This window comes from Peromyscus eremicus, chromosome 5 (genome assembly GCF_949786415.1).
Source record: "Peromyscus eremicus chromosome 5, PerEre_H2_v1, whole genome shotgun sequence".
In the NCBI taxonomy this organism is placed as follows: domain Eukaryota; kingdom Metazoa; phylum Chordata; class Mammalia; order Rodentia; family Cricetidae; genus Peromyscus; species Peromyscus eremicus.
This window is the reverse complement of record NC_081420.1, coordinates 49,941,693-49,956,940: the sequence shown is the minus strand read 5'-3', so window position 1 is coordinate 49,956,940 and position 15,248 is coordinate 49,941,693. Positions and strand designations below refer to the sequence as shown.

Sequence of the window (15,248 nt, the reverse complement as noted above, 5' to 3'; positions counted from 1 at the left end):
GATCACCTCAATAGTAATAATTTACTTGGTATGAGGGTATAGAAGGGTCATACTATGTATCCACTGCTAACATTACCCTCTGTTTACTTGGATCATGTCTCACCAACGTTCTTGAATAGTTTTTCAGACCCTATCCAATTTATCTCTAACTACAGCTATGTAGGTGGCAGCCTTTCAGATTAAATTGTCTTCCAGTCACTTCCTCATTAAAGAAAGAAAAAAAGATGTCAAGCAGATGACAAAGCATCTTGTCAAAATGATTTCATAGTTGAAGATGCTCTACAAAGGAAAACTTCTCCCCACGGCTCTCACGAATCCTACTCTTCTGAGCGGCTGTGCTTTCTGCTAGGTGGGCGCCATCTTCCCGGAAGTCTGTGAGTGAGCCTACCCTTCCAGGCCCAGGCGCAGAAGATCGGAAGTTCAAACCGGAAACTCAGCAGAGGAGAATTAGCCAATTTACAGAAATCATATTAGAGCGATTTAGAATTTCAAAAAAAGCTTTCCGCAGGCTTCTGGAGAGGAATGGTCTACTGGGTAACTTTCTCGAGGCTCGCTTGAGTCAGCAAATCTTTACTATGTACTGTACATACGTGTCCATACCGAGAAAGTTGGGACCAAAGACACTAGTCGGCTGTAAGCCATGTAATATCCTCCTGTCGCCGAAGTATTTTCTTTCATACTGTCTATCAAGCTTGTAAATCATACATCTTTATTTCTAGTCTCCTCAGAGTATCACTCTTTCTCCCTCAAATTTAGCTTCAGAGGGCCCTGAACAAGAGTGTTCCCTAAAAAGACCCATTTGATTCAAATAGTGTCCTTTAAAAACATGATCGTGGAGCCAGCAGCAAAGAGTTTCAGTGGGGCTGGGGAAGAGAGTAATGCTTGCTAATACAAAAATTGTCAAAGGCATCAGAAAAATTTTGAGGCATTTAGTTTCACTGAAAAAAACACGAAGTCTCCCCCCCACCCCCATGTTTAGACCACAGTATTCATTGGATTTGAATATTTACTGGGCATGCCCTCATTTCTAGCTGTTAAGCCAGACTTGGCTCATCATAGGTGAAAATGATGAGTGGGAGACAAAACAATAGAATCAGTGATCTATAGGGGTGTATAGATATATGTACCACTGCATCTGAGTGCACAGGGAAGCTAGGAAAGTATTTTAGTTTTCTTTCTGTTGCTGTGACAAATGCCAAGACCAAAAGTAACTCAGGTAACCAAGTTACTGATTATATGTCATTTTCAAGGGAAGTCAGCAAAGCAACCCAAAACAGGAAATGCAGTAGAATCCTGGAGAAATGTTTCTTACTGTCTTGTCCTCCATACTTTGGTCAGCATTATTTTTACAGAATCTAGGACTGCCTGATGGGGTATGGCATACTTTGATCAGCATTATTTTTACAGAATCTAGGACTGCCTGATGGGGTATGGCAATACCCACAGGAGGCTGGCTTTTGCTCTTCACTATCAATTTAGCATTCAAGAAAATATCACCACAGACATGGCCACAGTTCAGTCTGATGAAGACAATTCCTCAGTTGAGATTCCTCTTCCCAGGCATGTCTAGATTTGTGTCAAGTTGATAAAAAAATAACCTATGGATGTCAGGGCTTCCTGTGAAAAGTGACAGGTAGTCTCAGATCATGCTAGGTAAATGGGTTGAGCAGGTGAATTGTGGATAGGGTAGAGTGAGGAAGAGAAGGGTGCTCTAGAAATAAGGTTAACTTGGTTTTATTGATTAAAGGAATTGCATATAGTTCAGGGAGACTTTGTGCCTTCTGAGCTCGGCCCTTTAACATTTAAGGACAAGGAACTTGAAAACTTTGGAAAGGGGTGGGAGAGGGTCCATCCTCGTGGGTTCCAGAGTTTCTCATCAAAGGTGCCCACATCCATGTGGATAGAAGCTTATTTAAAAAGAAAGGCAAGGAATGAACTGGATGCCTTCAACAGTAGATTGAGAAAATGCTTTTCCTGTGAGTAAGCAGAGAGGCTCATAAAGTATGTGGGTGTTACAGGGTGGATGCTGCCTTACCCACACAGGAATAGAAATACAAGAAGAGAGAAGTCGAAGAGAGAGAAGGAGGCTGGCTGACAACAGAAAATGAAAACAGTCTGTACAATGAAAAACAGAACTACTTTCAACAATTGCTTCAAAGAAAAACCTCACCTGGCCAATCACATTATTTTCTTGTTTGTTATTTTCAGACACAGGAGACTGAATGCAGGGGCTTGTGCATGCCCCGACAAGTACTTCACACCCCTGACCTAAATTCCCAGCCTTCTTTTTGTGGGAAAGGGGCTTACCATGTTGTCCAGGTGGGTCTTGAATTCTCTCTGTAGCCCAGGTAAGAGTGAAATTTGAAATTATCTCCAGTGTGTAGGGTTATAAACATATGCCACCATCTACAGATTGTAACACATTATTCTTATTGTATCCAATTCTTTTCCATTCAGAATTATGTGATGAACATTATTCCAGTGCAAATCTTAAACACTTAAATCTACTCATTTCCATTGAACAGCAAGCATAGTTTTAGACCCTCTGATTGTGCAAGAAACATACACCTTCTTCATGCATTGTGCAATGCATAGATAGAGTCAAGGGCTTTCGGCTTTGCATTTTAGTGACTCTTGGCATGTAACCTCATTTATAAGAGCTTCATTTTCCTAGTTGATCAGAAAAACTGTAAGATTGCATGTTATTGTGGGTAAAGTATGTTAGCTGGCTTACTGGCAACAAATTTTGAATAAATTTTCTGTCTTATTTTTCTATGATGCTATTATGTCAGAGACCATTCATGATCTATGAATCTTAAAGTATACCATTGTTTTTAAGTTTTGACAGTAAAATTTAAAGATATAATAATGTTCATATTTTATATACAAACACATATACAAACACAAATCAAAGAGCCCTTTGGTTTTACATATATTTTTAATTCTTTATCATTCTTCATTTCTATCTTTCTTTTATCGACCTAAGATCACGTTTCCCATTAGCCTAAAATATTTCTTTCCGTGTTTCACTTAGTATAAATTGGTTATCAAAAAATGAGCTTTTGCTTTCCTGAAAATGTTTGATTTATGCATAAGGGGTGGATTTCCTAGATGTAGGATTCAAGGTTGACTTACATGTTCAGCCCTTTGAAAATGTGGTTCCATCATGAGTTGGCCTCCACAGGGTCAGAAGTTAGCTATCATTCTCATCAGTCTTCCCCAGCAGACCATATATCTTTCCTCTAGTTATCTAAAGTTTTCTTACCCATCTTAAATCCATTTGAACATAGTACACGTATGCACGGTCTTCTTTGTTTAGGGCTTCCTGAGTGCAGCACAGCTGCAGATGCAGTGCTTATTTAATTTGGTGGAAATACAGCCATTGTTATATTCAAATGGTTCTTCATTCTTAAAGTAATTCCAGAATGCACTAATATCAAATGTTTGATATTTCCCATAGTTTTTTTCAGTATTCCATTCTATTTTTGACAACTCTTTTATTTCCTACATAAATTTTATCTTTTTTATGGGTAAAGAATCTAGTGTTATTTTTCTATTATATATCATTCCTTCTGTTGAATTCATGACAATTTTTTATGTCTTATATGCTCAATGAATAGTCTTGCTTTTGTGTTCTCTTTCACAGTCTTTGCTGTTGTGTTGAAACTCCAAAGTGCTGACTCAGTCCCCGTTTCACTAGATCTTTAGGTATGTTTATTTTGGGCATTATAAATTCCTCATGTAAGAATGCTGACACCTGTGCCATTTCTTGATTTATGTATGCTGACTCTTCTTTTGACTACTAGCTACCATTCTTTGCTTCTTTAACTTTTTGTTTTTGCCTCATTTTGCTGAATAGTGTGTGTAAAGATGAACCGCATGTTCTCCCAGCAATAGGTGTACCCCCTTTTTCCATCCATTGTCTAGTGGGGAGTATGACTTTTCTTATCTGAACCTGAACTATGTTTGGGGTTTTCATATCTTTGACTCAGTTGACAATGGTATTAGTTGCTTTTCTCACCATTATGACCAAATACCTTACAAAGCAACTTAAGATAGAAAGGATTTATTTTGGCTCATGGATTGAGAGGCCATAGTCTACCATAGTGTGGAAAATACAGTGGTGTGTAGCTAGAGTTTTCCTGCCTGGCCCACAATCAGGACAAATCTCTGTTACCCGCCAGTCCCACAGCCGCTCAGACCCAACCAAGTAAACACAGAGACTTATATTGCTTACAACTGTATGGCCGTACCAGGCTTCTTGCTAACTGTTCTTATATCTTAAATTAATCCATTTCTATAAATCTATACCTTGCCACATGGCTCATGGCTTATCAGCATCTTCACATGCTGTTTGCCATGGTGGCGGCTGGCAGTGTCTCTGACTCAGCCTTCCACTTCCCAGAATTCTTCTCCTCCTTGTCCTGCCTATACTTCCTCCTGCCTGACTACTGGCCAATCAGTGTTTTATTTACTAACCAATCAGAGCAACACATTTGCCATATAAAACATCCCACAGCAGTGGTGGATGATTACGTGATGGTGGGAGCATGTAGTGGCTAGTTATATTACATAGCAGTCAAGAAATAGATCAGTAAGCAAGATTGCTAGGCTGTTGTCCCTCTCCTACAATTTACTTTGTCTAGCTAAGCCCCATCTCCTAAGGCATCACAGCCCCTAAAACAGCACAATGGGGACTGCATGTTAAAATACACAAGTCTTGCTGTGCATTTCACATTCATTGGTTTCTTCAGATAGAATTAGTATTTTGATCTATTGAACCCTAGGAACTCAGCCCCAGCAGGCTTCCAGATACTTCTTTTTCTTACAGTCCTATGTGGTGTGAGTTCTCTGTTTGCTTTTGATCCTGCTGCCAGTTCATTATGCCATTTTCATCCTCTCTAGTTCTACTTCTGGCTTTCTGCACCTCTCTTTAGCCCTGTCCCAACTGCCTTTGGCATCCTTTGTGCACACTATAAAGCCTGAAGAACAGGGCTGTAAGAAACCTACTCTGTTAAAAACCTCAAGCTGCCGGGCGGTGGTGGCGCACGCCTTTAATCCCAGCACTCGGGAGACAGAGCCAGGCAGATCTCTGTGAGTTCGAGGCCAGCCTGGGCTACCAAGTGAGTCCCAGGAAAGGCACAAAGCGACACAGAGAAACCCTGTCTCGAAAAGCCAAAAAAACCAAAAAAAACCTCAAGCTGCCACAGCACTTGGTAAAGTCTAGAGTCCTACCAAGGAGTTTATGTCAAGACTTCCTCTCTTCCCCTCTACTATCTCCTTCTTTACACTTCTTGAAAGCCTGGGTTCTAGAAAGTGTTGTCTCTCTTTATCTCTGATATGTCCCACTTTTTCAGCTATACCCTCATCTCATACACTTCAAAACATTCTGCATAGCCAGTGAAGGTTCATTGGAAAGACCTTGGAAAGGGTGCTAAGGATTTTCACCCAGAGTTCTCATTCAGACAGAGGTTTATTGATGTTTAGCTGGTCCCCTCTTACTCCACCAAATACAGAGCCTCCTTTTTTTTGCCGTCATTCTGAGAAGAGAGTAGAGGGAGTATTTCACTTTCTGGATTTTTAATTTATATCTCTTGGCTTTGGTCTTAGATTTAACAATTGATGATGTCATACCATGCCTAGAGTGTTCCCACTGCCAGGGTGGCAGCTACAGTCTCCTAGGACATCCCCACTCTTAACATGAAATGAAGTTCCCATAGGCATTTGTCTAAGAACTCAGAAAGAATTTCTCAGGATGAGCACTGGTCTTTCCTCAATTTTAGAGTAGGAAACGGAGGCACAGAAAGAACAATTTGTTCAGTTCACATAGCTAATCCATAGTCATTTTTTTGCCTGTAGTAATCCTTACTTGTTTTTAATTAGCACATGAAGCATTAGGTATCACTATGATATCTTCAAACAAAAGTTGTTTTGGTTGATTGTCTTCTTCCTTTCATCTGCCACTCCCCCAGGTTTTTTCCTTTTCACTTTCATGTCACATGTGCTCTTTTACTCCACCCCCTTCCTTAGCACTTCTTTTCATCCTCTTTGGGTCTCCTTTATAGTTTTTAAGATCTACTCACATTTACATCCATCTATATACATGCATGTACACATTGCAAGCTAGGGTCCGCAAGAAAGAACATGCTGTTTTTGCTTTTGTGAGTTGGTTGCCTTGGTTAATATACTTTCCAGATCCATCCATTTTCCTACAAATTTCAAACATCTGTATTTAGTGCTGCTCTAGTCACAATAACTAGCAAGTGGAACCAGCCTAGATGCCCATCCATGGAAGAATGAGTAAAGAAAATGTAATGCATGCACACAATGGAATCCTATCTTAAGTTATACAAAACTATGTAGAGTTCTGTGAAGTAGGCACAATGCTCACCTCCATACGTACCTGGAAGCCCAAGTGTCTCCTCCAGACAGCATGTGGATCTCATTCCCACTCACCCCCAATACCAACACTGCTCATCCTGCCTTCTTAGCAATGCTTTGTACACCCATTTCCCAGAAAAGTATTTAAAGATTGTTTTGCATTCGAGTTTTATTTTGTCAGCTAATGATGGCATCACTTGATTTCAATTTGGAGAGCTTTTCCTCAAAATTTACCTGAAGGTCCCATTTTTATTTGTCTATATCAGCCATAGACACAAAAGGTATTAGGGTTTATTCTTATGTAATTTTCTCTTAACCAGACTACATGTGATTTTGTCAACTTAATTTTACTTAGAAATTAAATCATCTCATGTTCTTAATTGTTTTGTTGTTCTTCTTACAACTTCCTCTTAATTGTGTATATCTGTCTGGTACTTTGGTGTCCTGAAACAAATACAGGCATAAAAGTGTAGCCTAACATTTTTTTTTCTTGTGGGCAGACAGTGTCGCTGGCTCTGCTTTGAGCCCCAATAGCACACAGCATCACAAATTTCTTTGAAGTAAATATGGACTAATATTGTAAAATTCCATTAGTTTATGATTTTCAAAATCATAAAGTGTTAGTTATCCAGTTATGATGGTTTTAGATAATTTTTGGAAGGGGAGATACATTAGTATTTATTTATTGCATTCTCTTTATATAACACTTCAATTATAGCAAATTCCATCTACCAAAGTAATAGTTAGCATTGCTTTTCTTTTAATATACTGAATTCATTTACTTAGAGCTGTTTATTTCCCTTATCAAAAATCACATTAAATCTTGATTCTTGATGTTATTTCCCTAATATAACATTCTAAAATTGCTTACTTTGCTCTGGACAGGGATGTATACTCCACATTCTGATGACAAAATGATGTGAAGGAATTAGGGAACCCACACCAGGAAGAGTGTGTGTATAAATACATATGCATATACACATGATGCATATGTCATACTGACTATCATGTTTCTATGATTGTGGCTGTTCATGTTTATATACTCGACTAGGTCACTGATTATTTATTTATGACTGAGAATAAAAATGAGAACAATACTATATACTCTTACCTCAAGTGCTTCCTGAGGAGTTAGGGTGCCCAAGGGAGGTGAGAACTTTGCAGAATGCACAATAATAGGTCATAACAAAACACAAATACAAAAAAAATTGAAACTTGTTTATAACTAAATTACGATAAGTGGTTAAAACTTTTCTCATTGTCTAGGCTTAAGCACAAGAAAGGGATGATAAGGGCTGTCTTCAGGAGGGGATGGGCCAGGAAAGGAATAGTCAGAATGACTGAGGCACATAAGTGATTTTCCTCTGCCCTGAAGTTTCATGAGATCACAATCATCTTGGTCCATCCATGCATGGCATGATGTCAGACACAGCAAAATAAACACATGGAATTTCAAAAATCTTTGAGCTGAATATTTGTCTAGTATCCATAGATTGGGGAATATTTGTCTACTAACCATAGATTCCTTTCTATTTGGAAACAAAACAAAATGTCATTGGATGAGCTCAGTTTCTAGTCTAGTTAGAAACCTACACCTGGTTTCTGAAGTCCAATCACAGGACACTACAGAGGGGTCTTCTGGTAAGCCCCCCCAGACAAGCTCTGCTTCATCCAGGCTAGCTGCCCTGCCAGTGTGCAGAGCAGCCTCTGAAGGGGGCTGCTGCTCATGTCTTTGCTCCTTCCTACTCATGTTCTTACCATGTGAGTATTCCAGGTTCAGCACCTTCAATCCTATGGATCTTTATTACAGGGGTCCTAAAGGAGGTGGGACAGGGGACCTTTAAGACAATGTTCACCTAGGATCCAGTGAGGTATATGTCCCTGTACCTACTCCTGAATTTTTCTTGTCACCTGCTGCAGACCTCAGAGTCCTCAAAGCCTTTAAAGCCTTCATTCAGTTCATAGCTCTCTCAACCATGACAGGGCCCCACATCCCAGATCAGCTCAATCTGAACCCATGCATCATCCCATGGGGGAAATGGACCAGGGTGAGTAAGCACCATCTCAGCCTTTAGTATCTTTATTTATAACATTATAGAAAGTGAGGTAAGATGTGATTCAGTCATTCCTGGCTACTGGAACACCTACCAGCTTCTCTCTGTCCTCTCTCCCTGTCTTTTAGCTCAGCTCTTAATGCATAGATAGAAAGGGTCTAACAATAGTGAACTATTAAACAATTTAACAAAGATTTACCAGCGTGAATTCATATACTTTTTGAAAAATTTCAAAATGCAATTAATGGTTCATTGAATTGTGAATTTATCCAATCAGCAAATTTAGGCCCCTTTCTTAGAATACTTAAGACACTAGAATGATCCATAGTTTTAATATATAAAATAGAAAATCTTGTATAAATGTAATTGACAACAGGCTGGGAGTTCAGCCTGAAGAGGTAGTTTTTTTTTTTTTCCCTAGAAACCACTTTATTTGGCCAGAACTTTTGCAGAAAAGGAATTTAGTTTTTAAAAGGACCCCCCCCATGATTCTTGAATTTAATGTGTGTATTTTCCTAGTCCTTTACAAAGTGCAGCCTGAAGCAAGGGTTAAACTCCCAACACTTTATTTGTGGAGTCTAACTCAACAGCAGTGATGGGAAAGTAAGGACACAAAACAAGGCCATGCTGCTGTTCTCTACTCCACAGTGGGCTGTGAAGAAAGAATTCCCTCCCTAGGTGGGTGTCATGGGAGGGCTCTGCCTGAGGCTTGCCTGGGATGATTTCAAGGGGCAATCACACTATGCCTAGTACAAGAAAGGAAGAAACGGGGAACATTGTTCTGTTTCCAGTAGTTAAAGTTAACACACACACGGTGCTGACACCTCCACAGTTCTGTTCTGTTCCCTGGAGTTCTCTGATGATTACATCACAAGATCTAGTACCCCTAGTACTGGAGAACTGTGCCTTGATCTGCTAATGCTATGATACACAGAAAATTACCTACCACAAACTGAGTGGCATAGTGGGGATATAAATGATGTCAGCCATTGCAGAAATCAGTGTGAAGGTTCTAAAAAAAAACAAAAACAAAAACAAGACAAACAAACAAAAATCCACCAAGAATTGGCATATGACCCAACTGTATGTACCACTTTGGGTATTTACCTGAAGAACTCCATCCAAGTCACAAATGTACCAACATATTAGTGCTTAAGGCAGCACTATCCACAATTGCTAAGTTATTATCTGCCCCCCCCACACACCTCAGGATTTATTTTGGCTCATGGTCTCAGAGTACAGTCTTTATTGCCCAAAGGTCAAGACAGCAGAAGCTTGAAATGGCTGGTTATGTGATATTCACAGTCATGAGTGTGAGAGCAATGGATTCTGGTATTCAGCTCACCTCCTCCTTTTTTTTTTTTTTTACAGCCTGGAATCACAGCTAAGGAGTTGGTGACAATCATAGTGGTATAAGTTTTCCCATCTCACTTAAGGTAATCAAGATAAAGCCCCACAGGCATGCCTACAGGCCCATTTCCCTGAGATCCCAATTCCTGTCAGATGTTGCCTTGGAATGAGAGGATACAAAGCACTTTCAAATATGTCTTGTTGATCACACTGGGATTCTAAACTCTAGTGAACCCCCCCAGAATGATGTCCAGATTTCACTGTTCCTAATTTCAAAATGTGAAAGTCCAATGGTAAGGTTCTAAACACTTGGATGAAAACTCCAAAACAGTGAATTAAGACTCAGCTGTCCTATGTAGGAGCACAGGAAGTTACTCCTGAACTAGTTGGTTTTGTTCTTATAGGACTGTGAACTTCACCCTTAGTTAGACAGAAACATAAAGCCAAACTTCAGCAGATTTAATTTCCCTAAGAAGAATCATAGTTTAAAATGTATGCATACTGAGTCATTATTCATGAATATATATATATATATATATATATATATATATATATATGTACACACACATATATATGTAAAATATATGCACACATATATATTCCCCTTGTCATGAAATTTCAAGAGTGAAAACAGATAAAGACTTTCTCTCATTTCAGAAACTTCCCAGAAATCCCTTTAATAACCTCCTAGAGCCTATGTTCTTTATCTCTAGAGCTGGGAACTGTGGAGACTGTTCTCAAAAGCGGCCTAGGGAATCAATTGAGCATTCCTCAATACTGATGTCACGTGGGATCTTGCAGCTTAGGACAAGAGCTGTGGGGAGAAGCAGAGATTTCTTTATTCCCTTTGCAAGAATATCCAAGCCCCTTTCATCACTAAGATTGGGTTTGAGAGCTTTTTAAGGAAAACATTACAAGAGGCCGTGTGCTGTAAGCAACACCCCATCTGTTTTCCACTCAGGGCTGTTTAACACCCTCAGACTCTGAGATGACAAGTGTTCACATTTTGTCATTTTTTTCCTCTGGGAGGAAAGGGGAGAGGGAAGAAAAATTCTTGGATAAAATAATGAGTTTTATTAAAGGACAACCTCTGGGAAATACAGATAATAAAATTGATCCTCCAAAGGACACAGCTTTAATTATGAACCCTTTAACCCAAGATTTATATGACCTAATCAGAAATGTATGTGCCACCTAATGTTAACATTATGGCTGTGTGCTTTAAAGGCAGAAAATAGTGCTTATAGAATGTACTTATGGCCACTGCAATAATGGACCTGACTTTCACGTTTGTGTACCTGTTACTCAAGATGTAAAGACATTTTTCAATTGTAAATAAGGAAGATATATTTCAGTTGCTCATTCTGAAAGCTTGTGTTCATCTTCTTTCTTTTAAAAATATTTTAAAGTTTTTTTTTCCAAGAATTTTATACAGGAATATAGTACATCATTTCTATCCCTCCTTCTCCTCCTTCCAACTTCTCTTATGTTACTCCATCCCCTCTCAAATTATTGACCTCTTTTAAAATTTTTATTGTTTTACACACACACTGAGACCATTTAGTATTGCTTGCATGTATGTGTGTTAAGGGCTGACCACATGGTCAGAGAGCTCATCCACAAAGAACAGTCAATTAACGGCTGCTGAGAAAGTTAAAGCCATTTTTTCACATTCATTCACAATGGAATCCATCTCAGCATAAGGAATTTAAAACAAGTACAGTATCAAAAAAAAAAAAAAAGACAAAGAAAGCCAAGAAGCTACTCATTTTTAGGTTGTATATCTGCCTTTGAAGTCCCTGCAAAGATTTTCTTAATGTGATTAATTGATATATCTCACAATGAAGAAAAATTTTTTAAATTATCAGAGGAAAGTTCAGGGCATTTAATCACCCTTGTAACGAAGGCAACAACAAAATGCTGTTTTATTTCTTTGTAATAAAATTGCATGTTTCTATCATATGTGTAATCTAGATTTAATTATATACATGTATATATATATACACACACACACATAATATAATATAATATACATACATGCTACTACTGTGGTTTTAATATGATATTTCCCCCAAAGCTCATGTATTTGAATACTAGGTAATCAGCTGGTATCTCTGTTAGGGAAGGTTGTAGAGTCTCTAGGAGTGAAGCCTCATTGGAGGATGTGGGTCACTGGGGGTGGGCGTTGAGGATTTATAGCTTCCATCTCACTCTGCTTCCTGAGTATGGTTACAAGGTGACCAGCTAACCTCCTGTTCCTGCCTGGCGCATGTCTCCTCCACCATGATGGATTGTATCACTCTACAATTGAGCCAAAATAAAGCCTGGCTCCTTTAAGTTGCTTTTGTCAGCATATTTTATCCCAACAACAGGAAAAGAAACCTATGCACACATGGATATGGCATAAAAACAGGAACGGCACAACTTGAGGGAAGAAAAGAGATCAGCAAGAGAGGGGAGTGAGGGATGAGGGAAGAGGGAGTAAATATAAGAAAAGTACAATGATGTATACATCTATGTAAGATACAATGAAACCCTTTCTTTTGTATGCTAACCAAAAAGTTAATAGAAAAATAAATATTTGGAGATCATTGATAAAATATAGATTTTTAAAATACCATCCATTTTCTCCATATTTAAAGTTCCTTTTAAAATGACCAGAGAAGTGACAGGGGTAAAAGTTTAAAGACTTGAACTTCATTCCCAGTTCTCTGTGTAACAAATGAGTGTCCATGGGAGATGTACTAAAGCTCTCTGAGCCAGTTCTCTTCAGCCAGGCAGTACAGATAGCATCTTTCCCCTGTTCAAACACGGGCTTTTTATGATGCAAATAAATTTAATAGATTCTTAATTTATAATTTGAACATTAAGTACTACTTCATGATTAATTGTAAATGAAGAGTCCTTCATAGTAGCATATTTTCAGCACTCAGTTTGAAGTCTGCAATTATGCAGTGAGATAGGATGCTGACTAAACCAGTTATCTGCTTGGCAGCAAGGCCGTGGGAAGACACTCTTATAAAGGTTCATGGCTTATCTCATATACTGCCTGGCATGGCTATGGAAGGGAAGACAGATACAATGGCTCGGATGATAAGCCAAAGCAAGATGCTACACAGGAACAGTATGAGCCAGTCATCCACTTCTGTCTACAGATCCTCTCTGGCTGTGTCTGACACATCTTGCCTGATGATGTCCTTTAACCTCTTCACTCTATTCGTGCCTCTACCTCTAGTTCACTTGCCAGCTGAAGTTGGAAAATTTCTCTCCATCAAGTACAGGCAGGGCTGGGGTGAATGACATACCTGCGGATAAATATCTGTGTCATTTCCAGATGTCTGGTTCTCTTACTGCAACCCCAATAAAGGCTTTCTTTTGTTCCCTCGTTCACCTTGTGAGAAGAGTGATACACTTTGGCTACTTCATGAGTACCCTGCACAGTGCTGGATTGACATTTGGGTATTTAATCCTGATTTTTTCATAGTATAAAAAAAATTCAGGCAACTTCACATCTCCATTCTATCATTTGATATTCCTATAAAAGTTTTGCATGAAGACTTTTGTAAGCATTAGAAGAAATGGAATTAAATTTCAAGTAGATAAATCAAATCAGAAAAATAAGCTTGACATTCTTATTAGAAAGGCATTGGTACAGTGATATTTTATTCATTCATCTCCACATTATTTTATTTATTCATCTCTGGACATCATGGTTCACTGGACATTGACTTCTTATGTGATGTACATGTGTACATGCATACAATAATATAGGATGGGTTAAGTTTCTTGGACTTTTAAATAATGCAGCTTCATCATTAAAAGTATCCATGCAAGTACCTTGGGTAGATGCATATTTATATATGAATTGCAAGCATCTCTTTTATAAGATGCAATAGAAAGGATACATCAAATATTATCTTTAAATTATATAAACAAATGCAGACCTGGGGATATGGCTAAATGCCATACAAGCCTGAAGACTTTTTTGTTAAAGAAAAGACTTCTGTGTGCATTGTGGCATGGGCACATCTGTACACACACACACACACCACATCACACACACGCATAAGATAAAAAAAAAACTACATACCATTTTAAGCTATTTTACTTGCTTGTTTTTTTTTTGTTGTTGTTTTTTTTACTTTTTAGATGACCTGCTTTGGAGAGCCCTAGACTCCATGTAAGACCAGATGCAATACCATGTGTCTGCAACCCTGCTGTTCCTACAATAAGATGAGAGGTGATGCCTAGAGAATTCCTGAAAGCTCATAGGCCAGGCAGCCTGGCTCACACTGTGGTGAACAATAAGAGGACCTGTCTCAAACAAGGTGGGAGGCAAGGACTAACACCTCAGGTTGGACCTCCATGTGCACTGTGGTATGCATACACCTGCACATGGTTGCACACACACACACACACACACACACACACACACACACACACACACACACCAAAAAAAAAAAAAGCCCTGAAACATCTCACACATATGAAGATAAGAAATACATAGGTAACATCTTAAAGTATAACACTCACTTTTATCACTCAGATTGTTTTTGGTGACCTGTTTTGGGAGACTGTCGATTGAGGAAAACACTTTTGAAGAAGAAAGTGGAGTCAGGAACTGCTCCAGACCTTTCTTTAACAAAAAGACGCAGAAGCAGACTTAGGACCATCAGACTTGTCATGGGATGGCTAAAACAATCATGAAATATAAGGGTTCTGGGACAAAGCATGCAGAAGCTACTCACTTCTTAATATTCAGAACTAGAAATCAGTTCAGTGTCCATCCAGCCAAAATCTTGATCCCAGCCTCCTAAAACCTGCCCAATACAAGGGCAAGGTGTAGGAACATCACTTGGGGGGAAGACTTTGAAATGATTTTTGACAGTCTTTAATGTACCACATCCAGAAGCAAACATAAGCTGCAAATGTAAGTTGGATGGAGCTTTGTGTGGCAGAAGAACATATTTCAGGCAACAGAAATGACACTCAGAGTGTTCACCACAGTGGATGTCAAACCCAGTACAGGAAGCTTCCAGAAAGACTGCGTGTTAAGGCAAAATATTAGACTTGTATACATGCTTATCAGAAAGATATGAGTTTTCTTTTTTAATGTGTATGAGTATATATATATATATGTGTGTGTGTGTGTGTGTGTGTGTGTGTGTGTGTGTGTGTGTGTGTGTGTGTGTACCACATGCATGTCTGGTGCCCCTGGCATCCAGACGTGGCCTTCAAGTCCACTGGAATTGTTACAGACAGTAGTAAGCTAAGTAAGTGTTGACAATTAAAACAGGTCCTCTGTCAGAGCAGTAAGCACCCATAACCACTAGGCCATTTCCAGCTCCTATGAATATTTTAATGTTCAAAACAGAGTCTCACTGTGTAGCCCTAGCTTGCCTGAAACTTGCTATACATACAAGCTGGCCTCAAACTCACAGAGGTCTGCCTGCTTCTGTCTCC

The 15,248-nt window shown here is 39.0% G+C and overlaps 1 long non-coding RNA gene across 3 annotated transcripts; it reads left to right on the top strand.

The window, feature by feature from the left end:
• The first annotated feature begins 395 nt into the window (after positions 1-395).
• Positions 396-13,957, top strand: LOC131910484 (uncharacterized). Of its 3 annotated transcripts, none has more exons than XR_009379138.1 (5): positions 396-534; positions 2,209-2,319; positions 3,647-3,708; positions 9,807-9,871; positions 13,935-13,957. It is a non-coding gene; the product is annotated as an uncharacterized LOC131910484 (long non-coding RNA). The 3 variants fall into 3 exon arrangements; XR_009379136.1 differs by having other exon boundaries at positions 2,209-2,348; XR_009379137.1 differs by lacking the exons at positions 9,807-9,871; positions 13,935-13,957 and adding an exon at positions 7,648-7,840 and having other exon boundaries at positions 2,209-2,348.
• Positions 13,958-15,248: the final 1,291 nt, after the last annotated feature.